We start from the raw sequence: 18,036 nt of genomic DNA on the forward strand, positions 1-18,036 counted from the left end.
TTTACAGTAAAACTAAGAGGTATACAAACAAGCTAGAATAACGACAGGTAAAAGTTTTTTCAAACTCAAAATGCTATATAAGAATTATTTAAAGTAAATAACTTTATACATAGAATAAAGTGGTTACGATGTCTACGTGAAAATTGCATCAATTTTCTTGAGGTGAATCACTATATAACAGCAATTAAAACACTTATCTAGTTACTTCTAAAATGATGAAATTAAGAGTTTAAATAATAATTAAGAGTTTAAATAACAATTAAGAGTTTAAACAACAAATGATTGCTTTTGTAGTCATTTTTACAAACTTTTTTCAAATAAAAAATAGAAATAACAAATATTGTTACATCCGTACACCTGTTTAAGGCTGTAATCTCTACGTTCTGAAGTTGTGAATATAAAGTGATTATAAGATTCAATTAACATATCAATTGTTGTGTTAAGTCTCACGTAATAAAAAAATTTTAGCCTTAAGAAAATACCTCTTTACTTACTTTTTTTCTGTATTTTACTTTCCTTTATTATTAATATAGAATTTATGTCAACTCATATAAGTTAAAAACGAATTATTTTTTCTGAGTATTCTGTACTCTGCACTCTTATTATTTCAAAGTGTTATGCAGCAAATTACCCAGTTCACTGTTGCGACCTTTCTAATAGTGGGATACATGACAAAGGTTTAATCTTGGGGATTAAGACATCCCCAAGATTATTTTCTCAAAATCGATGTTACTAAAATAAATATAGTTTATGAAAAAAGTATTGAAACAATCTCACTTACAATTTACAAATTTTACAAACATCTTATACAAACTACCATTCAAAAATATTGTCTGTACGGTTGGTTCAACTGCATTTTCAATAAAATTTATTTTTTAAAAACCTTATAGCCGCTTCTAAATCATGCGTTAAAACAATTCAACTGTTTTACTTATTTTTTATTATTATAACTCTTATAATGTGATAAGATAAAGTTTATATAATCTAACTAAAAATAATGATATAAAATATTAATTATTTTTAGAGGAGACTCTACAAATAAAACGAGGGAGGGGGTGAATACTTAAAAAATACCGACTGGCTTATTAAAAAAAATAAAGGTCTTTAAAACTAACTATTTATGGGACTCTTATGATAATAATATCATAACTTTTTCTATTTTTTCTTTTAGTCAGGTTATGTAAATCTGACTTTTAGTCAGGTTATATAAATCTGACTTTTAGTTTTTTAGATTATATAAAAACATCCGCATTATTTTAAAAATGCATTCAATAAATTTTACTGCATCTAATAATGGTAAAATTTTTCAAAATAAATATAGTTTTCAAGTGTTATTGTAAGAATGGACAACCAAAATATAACATATGGCCTAAAATACCACATATAAAATATACACGAGATATAAAAACACGTAAATTATAAAACATTAAAAAAAGAAGTAATTAGTGGAAAATAAAGTTTAAAGAAAAATAAAATAATAGTTTCATATCATTTGACTTTTTTTTAATAAGAATTATATATTTGAATATACTATTGAATACTCATTAAAATTCTGCAATTATACTGATGATATAATGCGTTTTTAACTAAAGCTAAGGAGTATAAAATATTTTCCGTACACTTATCTACTTTGTTTTTATCTACTTTGTATTTAGTATAATATATAAAAACCTCAACCCAGAAGAACTAATATTAATAACTAAAACTTCATTAATTAAAAAAATTATTTTATTAATTAAAAAAAATTATTATTGATACCAGATGGCCATAAGTAAAATTAATATAAAATCCGTTTCTTAAAAAGATTAGGCTGTAAATACAATGTTAGACAGCATTTATTCAAGGTAATTAAGATCATCAAAATGACATTAATGAAGTTTTAATTATAAATATTAGTTCTTCTGAGTATATAATTAGTATGCGAATTAGAATCCAATATTTCATTTTTTGTGTTAAAATACCAAACTAGCACAGAGCTTTTTATATATTATACTATAAATAAAATAGGTAAGTGTACGTAAAATATTTCATACCCTTAGCTTTAGATTAAAAGCGTATTATATTATCAGTGAAAACTTACCTTAAAAACGCTGGTTTCAATACAATTAAAAAACAACCGCAATGAAATTTAAAAGTACAAAACAAGTTTTTCATAAATAGAGAATTTGTTATATGAAGACAAAGTTTATTTTGGGTTTATTTGATTTTCGTTTCCCTAAAGAAATAATAAACTTTTAAATAATTTTATATCAGTTTATATATATATATATATATATATATATATATATATATATATATATATATATATATATATATATATATATATATATATATATATATATATATATATATATATATATATATATATATATATATATATATATAAACTAATTATTGAAAATTTTAACTTCCAGACATAAAACAAACTTGGAGTTTGTTCAACGTCTGTTAATACTTAAGTCAAATAAGGGTATTTTGCTAAAATTACAATTTTTGAAGTCTGGGTAAAAAACCCCAAAATTTTGGCCACAACTGCCCCAAACAAAAAAGCATTAAGTTGATAAAATATTTCTTTATTATTCTTAAAAAAATTTATTTTCATTGTTAAATTCTAAGTTTTATACAACAATTTTCTTGAGTTCAAAAATGATGACTCTCCAAAGTTTGAATCCCCCTCATTTTAAGAGGGTTACAAATTGTATTGGGTTATAATTTTTGAAAGCTAAGAGAATATTTCACTAAATGAAAAACTTATCGATGAATTTTAACTTATTTAAATAAAGTACAAAAAATAGTTCATCAACTTCTAGCTCTCTCGTTTAGGACAGCTGTTAGGGCAAATATATATATATATATATATATATATATATATATATATATATATATATATATATATATATATATATATATATATATATATATATATATATATATATATATATATATATATATATATATATATATATATATATATATATATATATATATATATATATATTTGCAAAAATTTGTTATAATACTTTTTTGAATTTTTGAAGAACGAATTGAATGATTATAAATTGTGACGCGTGTAATTTAATTGGGGATAATAACTTAATAAGAATTGCGAGAAATCATTAGTTCAAATAGTATTTTACATAATTTTAAAGAAGTTCAACAACAACTTTTAAAAATTTTAAACTTTATTTTTCACTAGTAGAACTTTTGGTGTTTTTTCAATGTAATTAACGATATATTGTGTTAATATAACATTAGTACGTTACGATTAGACACTCTTACGACAGTTATTAAAACCTTTACATTTAAACAATAAAAATTGTTTACTATTAGTATATGCAGTAAAACTTATTGAATACATTTTTTAAATAATGCGGATGTATAAAATATATAAAACTAGTTGTAATATTTATATGAATAGGCTAAAATAGAAAAGTTTCTATATATAAATTATTAAAAATAAATAAAGGAATTTCTGTTTATCGTATGAACTTAGCCAAATTAAAAAATATATGCAAAACAAAATGTTTAATTTTATTTTTAACAGTCCAATACTTCTAAAAATAAATTATATAGCATAAATTTTTGTATAAAAAGAGTGGTTTTTAAAATTTCAAATAAAAGTTGTACTGCATGAAAATTGAGATATAACTTAAACATTAAGGTAAAAGATTTTTTACCTATTTTCAATTCAGTGTAAACAGGGTGTTATAAGTATTAACGAGGTTTTTATTGCATTTTAGAAGTATAACTAATCAAATCTACTGATATATTTTGATACAAAATAATTCAATTTTTAATCTAATAATTTAGCATCGATTATAATAGAGTTTTGACAGCTTTATCAACGCTAACAAATCAAAATGTGCGTTAAAGAAAGTATTTTGTACAAGACAATTGTTTCATTCAAAAGTAATCCTATGGAACATTTCTATGAAAGCCACCCTGATGACGAAGTGCCAACTGGAGATGATGAAGAAATTACTATTTAAATCATCATATAAATCACTGAAGACAATAAATTTTATAACAATTTTAAACAACTATTATTTCTAATTTATTTTAGAAAATTTAAAATATAACAACAGACAAGTTATTTGTTTTAACACAAAACAACATTTTTTGTTTTATAATGAAATTTATAATTTTTACAATTATGCTTGGATATGGTTTCTAACCCTTTACCATTCACTATGTGTTGAGTAAAAAATCATTTTTATAGCACAAGGTCATGATTTATGATACTGATTTCAAATCTAAAAAAATTTTTGCGCTGACGTCAGCAGTTTAACCATAAGGTTACTCTGAACATTTACGGAATAAAAGTAAATAATACAAATAAACTTCCTTTAAATAAAACTACGAAGTTATGGAAACGAATTACAAAAAAAAAGTTATTTATAAATATTGTAAATGTCATTTCTTAGTAGCATACCAGTTTTAAGAGTTAGGCAGGTATACTGCCTCCCCCTCCGCACCATATTTTATTTTACGATTTAGCATAACACTTCATTTATTATGAAAATTATAAAAACAATTTTTGGCGTTACTTAAACACAGACATAAGTTGCATTTTTTGCAGTAAACTCTCCCTGTGCACCTTTACATAAGCAACATTTGTTCTTTTTGCTTCGAAATTCTGGCCAATGACTAGTGCTATCAAACCAAGCATTGTTGGCTGGTAAATGCATTAGGCATTTTCTTTGCTTAATTGGCAACTCAAAATTAGATTTCCTTTTAAAAGGTCGACCAATAGATTTTTGTATGTTTGTTTTAACAAGGGTAATTGCTATAGAAACAGTAAACTGTAATAGATTAAGTTGACATTTTTTAGGTCTTTTTAATTGATTACAATGGCGTCGATATATGAGCCGAGCATTTACTTTTGCTATATCAACGCAATGAAATAAGATCTTGAGGTACCATCGTTTTTTTTTTATTGATGTCCTGTACAATGCTATCAACATATCCTGTATAGTGCTATCAACATACCTATATAGTGCTATCAACATATCAGAAAGATTGACTCCACACATCAATTTATTATATTCCTAAACAGCAGTTGGGCAATTAATTTCAACAAACTTTTTATGATGTCGATCCCATCACTTTACCTTGCCAACTGAAAGTGGTTCACAATAGTTAGTAATCATTTGAACGCACTTACTGTCATACCATTTAGTAACTGCTAAGCCACTCTTAGCATCAACTTAAAAACTGTGGCTACCTCTTCCGGTTTATTTTAAGATCTTTTTCATGGGGCAATGGACAACATTTGCTCAATCAGATCGAAAGGTGGCTGCTGCTAAAAATCCCTTTTCTTTTAATGAAAGAAACAATTGTATTGAAGCAAAGCAATTATCAAAATAAAGCTTAAAATTTTGATTTTTGGTAGTGTTTCAATTAATCTATGTACCGCATAAGAACCCGTGCACTTTTGGTTGTCAACAGAGCCAAAATACAAAAAAAATATATAGAGATAATGCTTGATGATACAGAATATACAAAGTTTTTAAATCCCCATTTTACTGGTTTTTTGGGGTTCTACTGGCGAATACCGCTATATTTGGTTTTTGCAGGAATAGTTTGTTCGTCAATTGAGTGTTCAATTTTGGGTTCAACTAAAATAGAGTTTCTACGAACATGATCTAATACTGGGTAAATTTTAAAAATACAGTTTCTACGAACATGATCTAATACTGGGTAAATTTTAAAAAGCTTATTTGCTTTATTTTCTGGTTTATCTTGTTGAGAGTTTTCTCACAGTTACTTGTAGTGGTTGATGGACATAACATCTACTATTGGTACATATTGAGTATCATTGGCCCCATAGATATTATATGCAGGGAGATTCACAATTGACATTAACATTTGTAAACCAATTAATTGCTGGATCTCTTGAAGTTAGTGTTTACTGATTTTGATGTTTTGAAAATACTATGTAAGTTTGTTTGCTCCAAAATTAATATAAAAAGCTCATCTTTCCAAAATAATTTAAAGTAAGTAAATGGGGTCCAAGTATCAAAATTTTCTCGATGTAAACTAAATTCTTGTCCTAAAAAGTCTATATTGATAACAGGAGGAATTTTATTTTCCCATTGAGGGATATACTTTTTAAACTTTGTCAAGCTTTTACAGAACTCAATTTTTTTTTTTTGTAGTATTTTTTTTCTTTTCTGCATCATTATCTTCCACCATAAGATATATGTCAGAATCAACATCTCTGGATGGTTGCAGAGCTGCTTCTTCTTCATCAAGTTCATCTAAGTCTGACATCTCGGAATTAGAACATGGAGCAAGCAATATTTCTGATGCTTCTTTGATGGTATATGACTTTTTATTCTTTTTAGCTGTGTTTATATAATAAAAAAAACATTATACAAGCAAATCAATGAATAGAAACACAAATATTTTGTGTGCATTTATTCATAATAAAAGCAATAAAACAAAGAAACATTACAAATGTTGTCTTATTTCACTCATAGTAATTATTATAAAAAAAAGTAAATATGTTTTATTATATACACTAATTGTTCGGAGTAACCATAGGGTTACCACCTACTTTAGACAAATGTATTTCCTCATAAATTTAAATAAAACATTCCTGAATATTTTATCCTTAAACATGCATATCTTGGTAATAGAAATAAAAAAAAATTAGTTAAGAAACATTTGTAAGATGTGATAATAACTTGTTACAATAAGTTACTATTTAACTAATCAAAATCAACTTTTTAGTTTCATTTGTACATAACTTTTATTATGCGGTGTCATGTTAAGTAAGTAGATCGTTAAATTAAACAAAATGATACTTTGCGCATGCGTTAGTTTACGCATACTTATTTAACGTTAAATAAGTTGATTGTAAAATAAGGAGACAAATTTAAGAACCAAAGCATTTTATGTTAACTCAGACGAACAAATTTAAAAACAAACGTTAACCGTACTAAAAGCATTTACTTTGTCATGTGAATTGTTATTATTTTACGGCATTTTTATAGTGATAATTTACTACTTTTAATAATGTTTAACTCACGACGTAGTCGTAATTTATATCTTTATAGTATACTATGACAAGAAACATATTTATAAGAAAAAGGTTTTTTTAGGTCATTCAAACGTATTAATGATATCAAATAAGATAGTCATTTCACAAGAAATTTTATTATATTCCTAAATAATTTAACTGCATTTTAGCAAAATGTTTCACGTTAAATTATTTATCTTTAACCTTTAAACTAAACAATTGTAAAATTTGTAATTGTTACTCGATTCTACGTAGATAAATAGTACAGTGACAGTATAACACAGTAGCAAAAGGAAGCATCTCTAATTTACCATTCTCAATACATTTTAGGTAATGCTACCTTTTATATTAATGCTATATTTTTATATAATAAAACTTAGGCTGATACTCCTACCCAAAGTTGTTGCGTTTCCTTTTAAGAAAACATCACAATCATTTTCATGTGCAACTCTACGCACTAACAATGGTGCATCACCTTTACTTAAACTATTAAAGAGTGAATTATAAAACTGAACACACTTTCAATGTGAACCAACATCAGGACACATTACTTAGAAACACCCAATATGATTTTTAAACATTGACCATTTGCCTACAACTGTAACTTTCTGAAAAACCACCTGAATTAAAACAACTAAAAATACAAAAAACCCAGATATCTTACACTTGGAAACCCAAAATATTTTAGAAAACTGATATAAAAACAAATTTTGTGCTATATCAATCAATGTGTCATCAAGCCAGCCAGATGAGTCTCTGAAAATATCTAAGGCCATGTCTTTAGACTGTATTGAGAAAACTTTAAAGAAAACTTCAGAAAAATTTGAACTTCGTCAGCCTCTTTTTACAATGTTGCTATTATTAAAAAATAGCTTTTTTTAAAGATTTGCCATTACAGTTTAAACTCTGAACCTTTTTCTCGTTGATTGGTTTGAGGAAAATAAGCAGACTTTATCAAGCAATCTAAAATTTTAGGGTTTTTTGAAGAGTATCAAAAATCTATAAAATAAAGTAGTTACATAAATTGTTAATTTTTCAATATATTTACTTCAATGATCAGTAATTGTAATAATATTTTTTTTCTCCAAGTTTTCTTAAGGCAAGAGGTCCAATAAGATCTTGGGGAAGTTTGTGTACCTGAGGCTAGATTTTTTCAATGCCCAAATTCAAGGCCCCAGACTTGTCTAAAAATAGCTAGTAAATAGAAATAGTTGTAGGCTTAGTGATATTAGAAACCGTTACAGTTGTGATAGTGTGGTGGATTGGTTTGAACTGTCTGGTTGTCTGGTATGGCTTTGATATGTAAACGCAACTTTTATATAAGTTCAACCAAATTACATATTGTACTAATGGGCTATCAAAACTGATGCGATCGCATCTCTTTACTAATTACTTTGTATTAGTATAAGTATATTGACTTATATTAATATAATTCCATCAAGTAGAAGGGTTCAAAAATAAGTGGCACTAGGTACAAAAAGCTTTTTTTGAACTGTACCAGGGTCACTTTCTAAAAATTAGGTTCATATCCATAATAAATTTTTATTTAATTTAATCTTAGATTGTTTTCAATAAATATTTCTAGTAATACTTAATTGCAACACTTAAATATATAACAAAATTGACTAATAGTTCTGAGCAAAATTGACAAATAAGTCTATGCATAATATGAAAGTCCCAAAACAACTGTGGGGTTTGAAATGCTGAGACATAGTACAAAATTAACTTCAGAAACATTCAATAATATAAAATATACAATAATAATAAACTCTTAATTATAAATTATATAAAAGTTTAACTTAAATAGTGGGTTATATATACACATACCACAAAGTTGACATTTTTTTTTATTATAATAATTTATTATTCCATCAGAGAAATACAGCTAAACATTTTCAACAGAGTAATTATAGATTGGCATTTTAATTACATAGTTTTAAAAAATTTAAAAAAAATGATTATTTTTGTTTTTTGAGTTTATACCTAACGGAAACATGGCTACTTATTTAACGATATATTTAACCTACCAACGAACTTTACGCCGTCTCTGCGCATGCGTTACGCTTGCGCAGAACTGTCTACTTATTTAACGATCTACTTATTTAACGTAACAGCGGTAATGACAATATGGCTCCGTTATTTAGTTCTTAAAAGATAATATTTTAAGGAATAAATAAACTAGACTAAAAATCGAAGTATATAAGTCCTTATTATTCTTAGAAAGTTGTGGTAACTATATGGTTACCACAACAATTTGAAAAAGTAACTGATGTTACTTTTTCAAATAGAAATGCCACTAAAATTTTATACGGATTTTAAAATTCAACAACGCAAATATGCCGTTTTTATACTAAATTTAAAAAAACAACTCCCTATCAGCAATTTTAAGTTTCAACATATTAGAACGGTTTTATAAAAACACTGTTTAAAGCAATGGTCTTTTCTCCGAACAGATATGGTACTAATTTTACTGTTTTATCGATTAATCAAAATGATGCGCTATGCGTCGCTCTATTATTAAATGAGTAGATAGGTTAACAAATTTAATAACATTTTTATTAAACTGATTTTTTGCAAGACATCAAAATAAATTGTATGTTTTTATTTGCATATTCAAAACAAAAAATTTTTGTTTTTATATAAAAGATTTATTGCGTTATTTTGGTTTATCAAAAAATAATTCTGATTTGTCCGGTGTTTATTTATTAAATCTATACTATAGATAGTAAACAACGTTGACCCTGCATTAAAAATGAATGGATTTAGACTTAAGAATAAATTTGGACTTTAACTTTGAGTCTCAAAGTAGTTGTAGTGGTTGTTTTTTATAAATAACTAATTTTGTTATTGTCGTTAATTTAAAGAACAAATAAAGTATTTTTTTAATGTCTCAAAAAATATTTTTAATTAGAAACATTAAAACTATTTTTTAATTAGAAACATAAAAACATTAAAAATATTTTTAATTAGAAACATTAAAACAAATCTAATGCGATTTTTTACTTAAACAACCTCCGGGTTTTTTAAATCGCAGTGCCCATGATAAAATATCTTTTTAGTTACTCACGTCTTTAAAACATGCGGTTTTTTAAAAATTTAAAGCAGAACAGTATAATTACATAATTTCATCACCATGGTTTTCATCTAATTTAGAATAAGTAAGAACAGAAACAAAAAAAGATACCAAAAAGTTAAAATAATTTTAATTTAAAAAAATGAATTAATAGAATACTTTAAAGTACCGAAACGAAACTAATGTTTCGTTTTGGTACTTTGAATATTCAATAAACTTGTTTAAAAGTACTTTGGTACTTTAAATGTTCTTAAAATATATTTAAGAACATTAATTATAACTGATAAAATATTATTAAAAAAAGCACTTCCCAGTAAACACACAGTAAACGTGTTTAAAATGTCTAAAACCATTGTTAATAATAATGAAAACAAGTTATTTAATAAAAAATAGTTGAAAATTAAAAAGGATCAGTTTTAACATAAAGTCAACGTGCCCAGTTTGTCTTCGGCCAACCTGCCCCCTCGTTATGTTTAGAATATAAATGCTTTCATATTTAAACCATTAACCAATGTTTTTTATTTTTGTTATTTAGGTGCCCCAAGAAGATCTAACGGTCTTGTCGCAGAGTACCGCGGAAGTGCATTTAACTAGGAAGTTCACGCCTCCTTCCATACTTTGACGCAAGTATATGTCCAGAGTTCGTTTCGAACCTGGATCTCCTGCTTTTAAAGCAAGCACTCTAACCACTGCGCCACGGCCGCTACTGGTTAGAGCGTTAATAAATGATATGTACTTATTTTAGTACATAATATTTATTAACAATATGTACAAAAATATTCCTTAAACTATAACATTTAAATTTAAAACTGAGATAATGCATTACTGTCAAACACATGGGAGCATTTTAACGTTAACAAACTATTAAATATTTACTTTGATCATCAAAAGTTGTTAAAACTTCACTTCAAACGATCCCACACTTCTAACTATGATTCAATAAAGATGATTTTTTTTTGAAAGTGGATTGAATTATTACTAACCTTCAACTAGATTTTCAGCTTGCTAAAGCGCATATAGGGCCAACCTGCCTTTATAGTTTTTTTGAACTGTCTGGTTGTCTGGTATGGCTTTGATATGTAAACGCAACTTTTATATAAGTTCAACCAAATTACATATTGTACTAAAGGGCTATCACAACGGAGTCTGGCGTAGGACCAAAAGAATTGAGATTATTTTATTGAATCCACATTCGGTCACCGAATGTAACTTACAAGAGCAGAGTCTTAGGCTTAACGTTTGTGCCACTACAAAAAAAATCTCTTTTATGGACATTATAACTGATTCCAGCGGGCATTTGTTTTTAAAAGTTATGTTCTAAATTTATTTTAAATGTCGTTTAAAAACATTTAAAAGACTTTACTTTTAAAAAAAAAGCCCGTTGGGATATTGAAATGTGCGCTTTACAACTTAGAAGATTAGATAAACCAACACAAACAGAATCTCTAAGACAAAACTGTTTTAAAATTTCAATAAGTTTGTTAAAATTAAGATTAAAAGATAATTTAAATAAACAACAGTTGTGTAAATTAAGAGGGTAAGTTAGACACAACTACACATTTTTAAATTTACCCATCAAATTGTGTGCCACCTAGAATATATGGAATGATTAAGGCGCACAAACCCGAAAAAGGTTACCCAATGCGTCCTGTTTATCAACAATCAACACGCCACCATAAGGAACATCCGAATACCTCGTTAATATCATTTTATTTTTTTATTTAATATATTTTGCCGTTAAAAAATAATTAAAATATCCAGACATATTTTACAATTTTTTTACATGAGCAATGACAATTGTAACGAATATGTTTATTTGGTAAACATTTAATGCTTTTAAGCGAGGTTAACTTTTTTTTGCTAGAATGAAAAAGAATGTATTTAATTTTTTCTGTATAGTGATAATTTATTGGACTTAAACCAATTGCTTAGTTTTTCAAGTTCAATATTTGCAGTTTCAAAGAGTTCTGTAATAGATGTAGATGTAGAGAATAAGTTAGTATCATCGCTAAACATCATGACATCTAGTATACTTGAGACATTTGGGAGTTTTTTAATGTATATTAGGAACAAGAGGGGTGGAAGAATGGAACTTTGGGGGATACCACATTTTATTTTGAGTAAAATTCTGATGATTTTTTTTCATAGGTATAAAAAATAATCATCAGAATTACTTGTTGTCTGTTTATCAGAAATCTTTTAAACCAATTTAAGGCGACACTTTTTATCTCATACTTTTCCATTTTTTCAAGTAGGATTAAATGATCTACGGTGTCAAATGCTTTATATAAATCAAGAAAGACTCCAAGTATATATTTTTTATTTTCAAAAGAATCACTTATGCTGTTTATGAGATTTAGAATTGCATTTTCGGTAGAGTGTTTCTTTTGGAAACCGAATTGTTTTTCATCTAAGATATTGTTGATTTGTTGGTATGCATATAATTTGTTGTAAAATACTCGTTCCAAAAATTTTGAAAATACCGGAAGAACTGGGATGGGTCTGTAACGATGTAAAAATGAGTCCCCCGGTTTTTAGTATGGGTAAAACTTGCGCTTTTTTTAGCTTACCTGGAACAGATCAAGTAACAATTGAAGATATAAAAAATTTCAAAAACGGGTTTTTAATTACCGAAAACACATTCACAATTACATTGCTACTAATCTCGTCAATCCCCGGAGCCTTATTTATTATTTATGTTTTTTGCAACTTCTAGCTCTTCATAGTTTAGTCCGTTGAAGTTTAAGCTATGTTGTTTTGTAATATATGTTTTGAATGAGTTATCTGGGCATTAAATTTTAGAAACCTTTTTAGGGAAAAAACTGTTAAAATTTTATGCAATGGAGGATTTGTCGTTATATTCTGTTTCATTAACGACAATTCTATCAGGTAAAATATTTTGTTTTGTGTATTTTTTACCAACTATTTCTTTCAATGCAAGTTTTATTAGTATAGCCATTGGATTTTTAAAGTTGTTTAGAATAGAATTTTTTTTTTTAATTTTTTTCTAATTTTTTCAAATAAATATTTGTATTCTTTATATATAGAGAGGTTGGAAACTGAAATATTTTTTGAATTCTAATTAACAGGTGGAAAGAATATTTTTTGTATTCTAATTAAGAAGTGGAAAGAATATTATTTGTATTCTAATTAGCAGGTGGAAACTAGAATATTTTTTGTATTCTAATTAACAGGTGGAAACTAAAATATTTTTTGTATTCTAATTAACAGGTGAAAAGAATACTTTTTGCATTCTTATTAATTATCTTAATTGTAAAAATTTCGCTATCAGCATCGGAGATTGAGAGGTCCTTTCTTAATTTAATCGATTAATCTTTTCGCATGTATATTGAAATTACTCCTCTTCTTTTGTTAATTTTTCTTTTAAAAGATAATAGATTGTAATTTGGAGTTTGAAAATTTGAGTTTGTTAGGTATGTTTTGTCGGGACACCAAGTTTCTGTAAAGCAAATCATGTTAAATAAGTAATTGCAGTCAACTAGAAAGTGTTTTAGTTTGTCGATTTTTTATTTATACTTCTTATGTTTATGTGTATCCTAGTAAAAAAATTTTTTAAAGTTTTGAGTTTATTTTTAAAAGATTCAATTTCAAAATATTTCGAATCAAAATTATTTCCATTAAAAACTTGGACATCAGCGTCTTAAAAATTGTCGAGTAATACGTCATTATTAGTTTCGAAGACTTTAAAATGCAGCGTTTCAAAATCTTCTGTTTCTTTACTCTTTAAGTTAAGAGCGTGAAATTAGAAAAACGTGATTCGTTTCTTTATGAAAAATGTAAAATATGCCGCGCTATTTTTTAAAACCTCTGCTATATATTTATCATGTTTCAAAATGGCGTATTTATTTTCGCTTCGAAGTCTTTTCATTTCTTGAGATAAAAAGACTTCAAAGCGAAGAGTTTTAGGACAATTCTTGGTTTGTTGTCTTTGATTGGACCGATTCAGTGGGCTTTTTAACTATTCACTTGATATTTTAAAATTATTTTTAATAATTTCTTTAACGGCATTTTCTCATTGGCTTCAATTTTCTCCATGTTTTTCTACTACTCTATCTGTTTTTAGGTTATTTCTACGAGATTTTTTTGCTTAGTTGTTTATGTGTATAGTAGATTTATTTCGTTGTTGTAATACTTTTTTAGCTGTTTTATTATTTCTATGGCTTCTTCTTTTTGAAAACTCAAGCTTTTTTTAAAGTCGTTTAAATCCTTTTCCAAACTTGAAATGTTTGATTTGTTGTCAAATTTGAGAAAAATTCACAAATTTGACAACAAATTTGTTTTTAGTTAAAAAATTTGTTATTTAAATAAAAAAAAGACTCATTAATTTGAATAATTTTTTTAATGAAGCCAGACAACGGAAATTAGATCCCAATGATGTTCAAGTTTCATTTGATATAATTAATTTATTTCTGTCTATACCCATTGACGAAGCTGTTCTATTTAATATTGATATAATAAATAATGACATCGACAATTTAGAGACTCAAACTAAACTTTCTCTTGTAGATATATACCAATTAAAAAGAACTTTTTAAAAGTATTTGCTATTATTTGTAATTACAACAAAATTCGAATAATATCTAATTCAGATTCAGTAGATTTGTCTTTAATAATTGTTATTATTCGAATTTTGTTGTAGTTACAAATAATAGCAAATACTTTTAAAAAGTTCTTTTCATTGGTATATATCTACAAGAGAAAGTTTAGTTTGAGTCTCTAAATTGTCGATGTCATTATTCATTATTAAAGAAGCGATTTTATAAATATAAAAACATAGCCCTTAATATAGCTACTATTCATGCATGTGAGCAAAACTTTTATGGGATATGTAGACAATTGTCACGCTTTTTTTAAATTAATAAAAAAGCAACAAATATTTCTATATGTTCTAAATGAACAAAAAATACACTGTTAAACTTAAAAGCGACCTAAAACAACATATTTTTCTAGATAATGATATTAAAAACACAATGCTTTAAGCTTATGAGTTTCAAATACATCGAATAGTAGCAATAACTAATACTCCTCTTAAATCTAACATAAACATCTAATATTATGATTTGCGTATTCAAAGGATTTTTTTATTTTAAAAAAATAATATGCTCTCAAAAACACCTCCAACAAGAAATTAATTTTCTAATAGAAATATGTGTTAAAAACAGGCACGGCAAAAACAATTTCCAAGAGACTTTATAAAAAAAGATTTTAATAATACCAATTACCAACCAATTGACAACCAATCATTTATAAAGCTACTGTGGATACCAATTGCTGGTCCCAAACTTAAAAAAGAACTTAGGAAGCAAAACATAAAAGTTATCTTCACATCAGCTTCAAATTTAAATAAAATATTCTGTAACAATAAGACAGAACTTCCTCGAAATACAAATCAAGGCGTCTACCAACTAAAACTTTCATCCACTTCAATTTTCTATACACATGTGAAAACTGTATACTAAAAATATAATAGGTGAAACTAAAAAGGAAATTATTTGAAGATGTATCGAGCGCAAGATAATTTGATAAACGTACCTTGGTATGATTAAAAATATCATTTGTAATCATACCAAGGTGCGTTCGACTGGTTACATCCTAAAACCATACTTATTCCTCAAGAACATCATGTTCCAAAAATTTAGAGCTAAATTTCGTCAAGAGTTGTGATGTGGTGATAAAGTTCTTAAAAGGGATTATGGAGATAACGTGACAACAAAAGCTTGAAGTCCATTTTTTATTAGATTATTTGGCGTCAGCATTTAAAAATCTATTTATGTATTCTGTTATGCTCTTTTTAATCTTATCTTTTGAACGGTTTGTTTTAATTTTAAAAGGATTTTCTTTGTAACAATTTTTATTTATCATACCTGATAACGCTGATCACAGTACATTAGCGCAATATTAAACAATATATATATTAAAATAAAAACAAATGTAAATTTTTTAAAAAGTATATACAAAGCCGTATTTATTGAATTATACATACATTTTATCGTATAAAAAGGAATTACTTGAAATTATTATATATATATATATATATATATATATATATATATATATATATATATATATATATATATATATATATATATATATATATATATATATATATATATATATATATATATATCATGGCCTTCTTAAATTACACGACCTGGTTTCATTTTCCGAAAAGAATTAAGAGGCCAGTTTTTCACGGCTACTGTATTAAAACTTAATTTTTGTTATGGTTTAGAGTCGTGTTTGCACTATAAATGTTCTATTCTTATTTTATTAAATGGTTTGATAGTAGTTAGATTTTTTTTGAGTACTTACAGTATTTTGTGCTGGATTTTTCGCTAACTGATTGCCTGCTTTAGTTTATTCCAACAACACAGAATACTGAAATAGGCTTTTAGTTATTTTTCAAGAAACAATCCGTATAATAAAACATTGTAGAAAAACCTTACTTTATTTTAATAAGGAAACTTGGAAAAAGAAAAACATACATGACTGCTTTGATGTAACAATGAGCAGTTATGACGGAGCAGAGATTTGTGAATTTGTTGGACTATACATATTAGATTTATTAAGTAAAATAATCAATATGAATGATTGAGGCCTTTATCGCAACGATGGTTTAATAGTAATGCATAAAAAATCTGGTCCACAGCTCGATAAAATTAGAAAAGATATTATAAAAATTTTTCAAAATATTGGCTTTCAAATCGAAATAAACATAAATTTAAAAATTGTGAACTTTCTTGATGTCACATTTAACCTCTCTGAAAATTCATATAAGCCTTTCAAAAAACCAAACAATGAATTATTGTATACTAATATTAACTCAAATCATCCACCTCAAATTCTGAAATAAATCCCGATTTCAATTAATAACAGGCTAAACCAAAACTCCTCCAATGAAAATGTATTCAATTCCTCTAAATGAATATTTGAAGATGCCCTTAAAAAAAGTGGTTTTGAAAATTTTGTACTAAAATTTGACCCTGAAAAAAAAAATACGAAAAAGCGAAATAGAACTAGAAATATAATTTGGTTCAACCCCCCATATAGCAAAAATGTTTCCACTAACATAGGAAAAGTGTTTCTAAAATTAGTCGATAAGCATCCCCCCCCCCCCTCTAATGAATTACATAAAATTTTTAATCGAAATACAATTAAAGTTAGCTACAGTTGTACAAAAAATATGGAAAGAATTATAAAAGGTCACAATAATGCTTTGTTAAACAAAAAAGAAACCCTTAATGAAAAAACTACAGAAAATTGTAATTGTAAACAAAAAAACAATTGTCCAATGAGTGGAAGTTGTTTATCAAAAAATGTGGTATATAAATGTGTTGTTTTCTCCATAATGTACCTGATAAACAATATATTGGCATAACAGGGTGAATGGAAAAAACGTTTTGCCAATCATAAGCAATCTTTCAAAAATAAAAATTTTTCAAAAGACACCATGCTGTCAAATGTTTATTGTCAATGTTTATTAAACAAAGTGTTTATTAAATAAAAAATCAGAATTAATTTCTAAATGCAGGCACGAAAATAAGTTTCTCATAAAAAACTATAAAATAAATGAGCTCAAATAATAGTTACATTAAGTCTCCCTTTTTTTAAAAAAAATTTTTCTAAAAAAGCATAAGTAATCATTTCCAAAAAATTCTTTTTATAATAGTGTCAGCAAATTCAACAATTGTGTGAAAATTTAAAGTAGTTAAGACATTTGCGATTTCCTGTTTAATTTTTGGAGTAAATTGAAGTTTTATTAATTTGACCTTTCATTTCTGATGAGTCTTTATTGATAAAACACAGTGTAAAATGAGAAAAATTTTAGTTAAGTGATTTTCTACTAATTTATAATAGCTCTGTTCTTTTAAGAACATTGAGCACTCTATTTTGTAGAATACATTTTATAATTGTTCAT

Source organism: Hydra vulgaris, chromosome 02, assembly GCF_038396675.1.
Source record: "Hydra vulgaris chromosome 02, alternate assembly HydraT2T_AEP".
In the NCBI taxonomy this organism is placed as follows: domain Eukaryota; kingdom Metazoa; phylum Cnidaria; class Hydrozoa; order Anthoathecata; family Hydridae; genus Hydra; species Hydra vulgaris.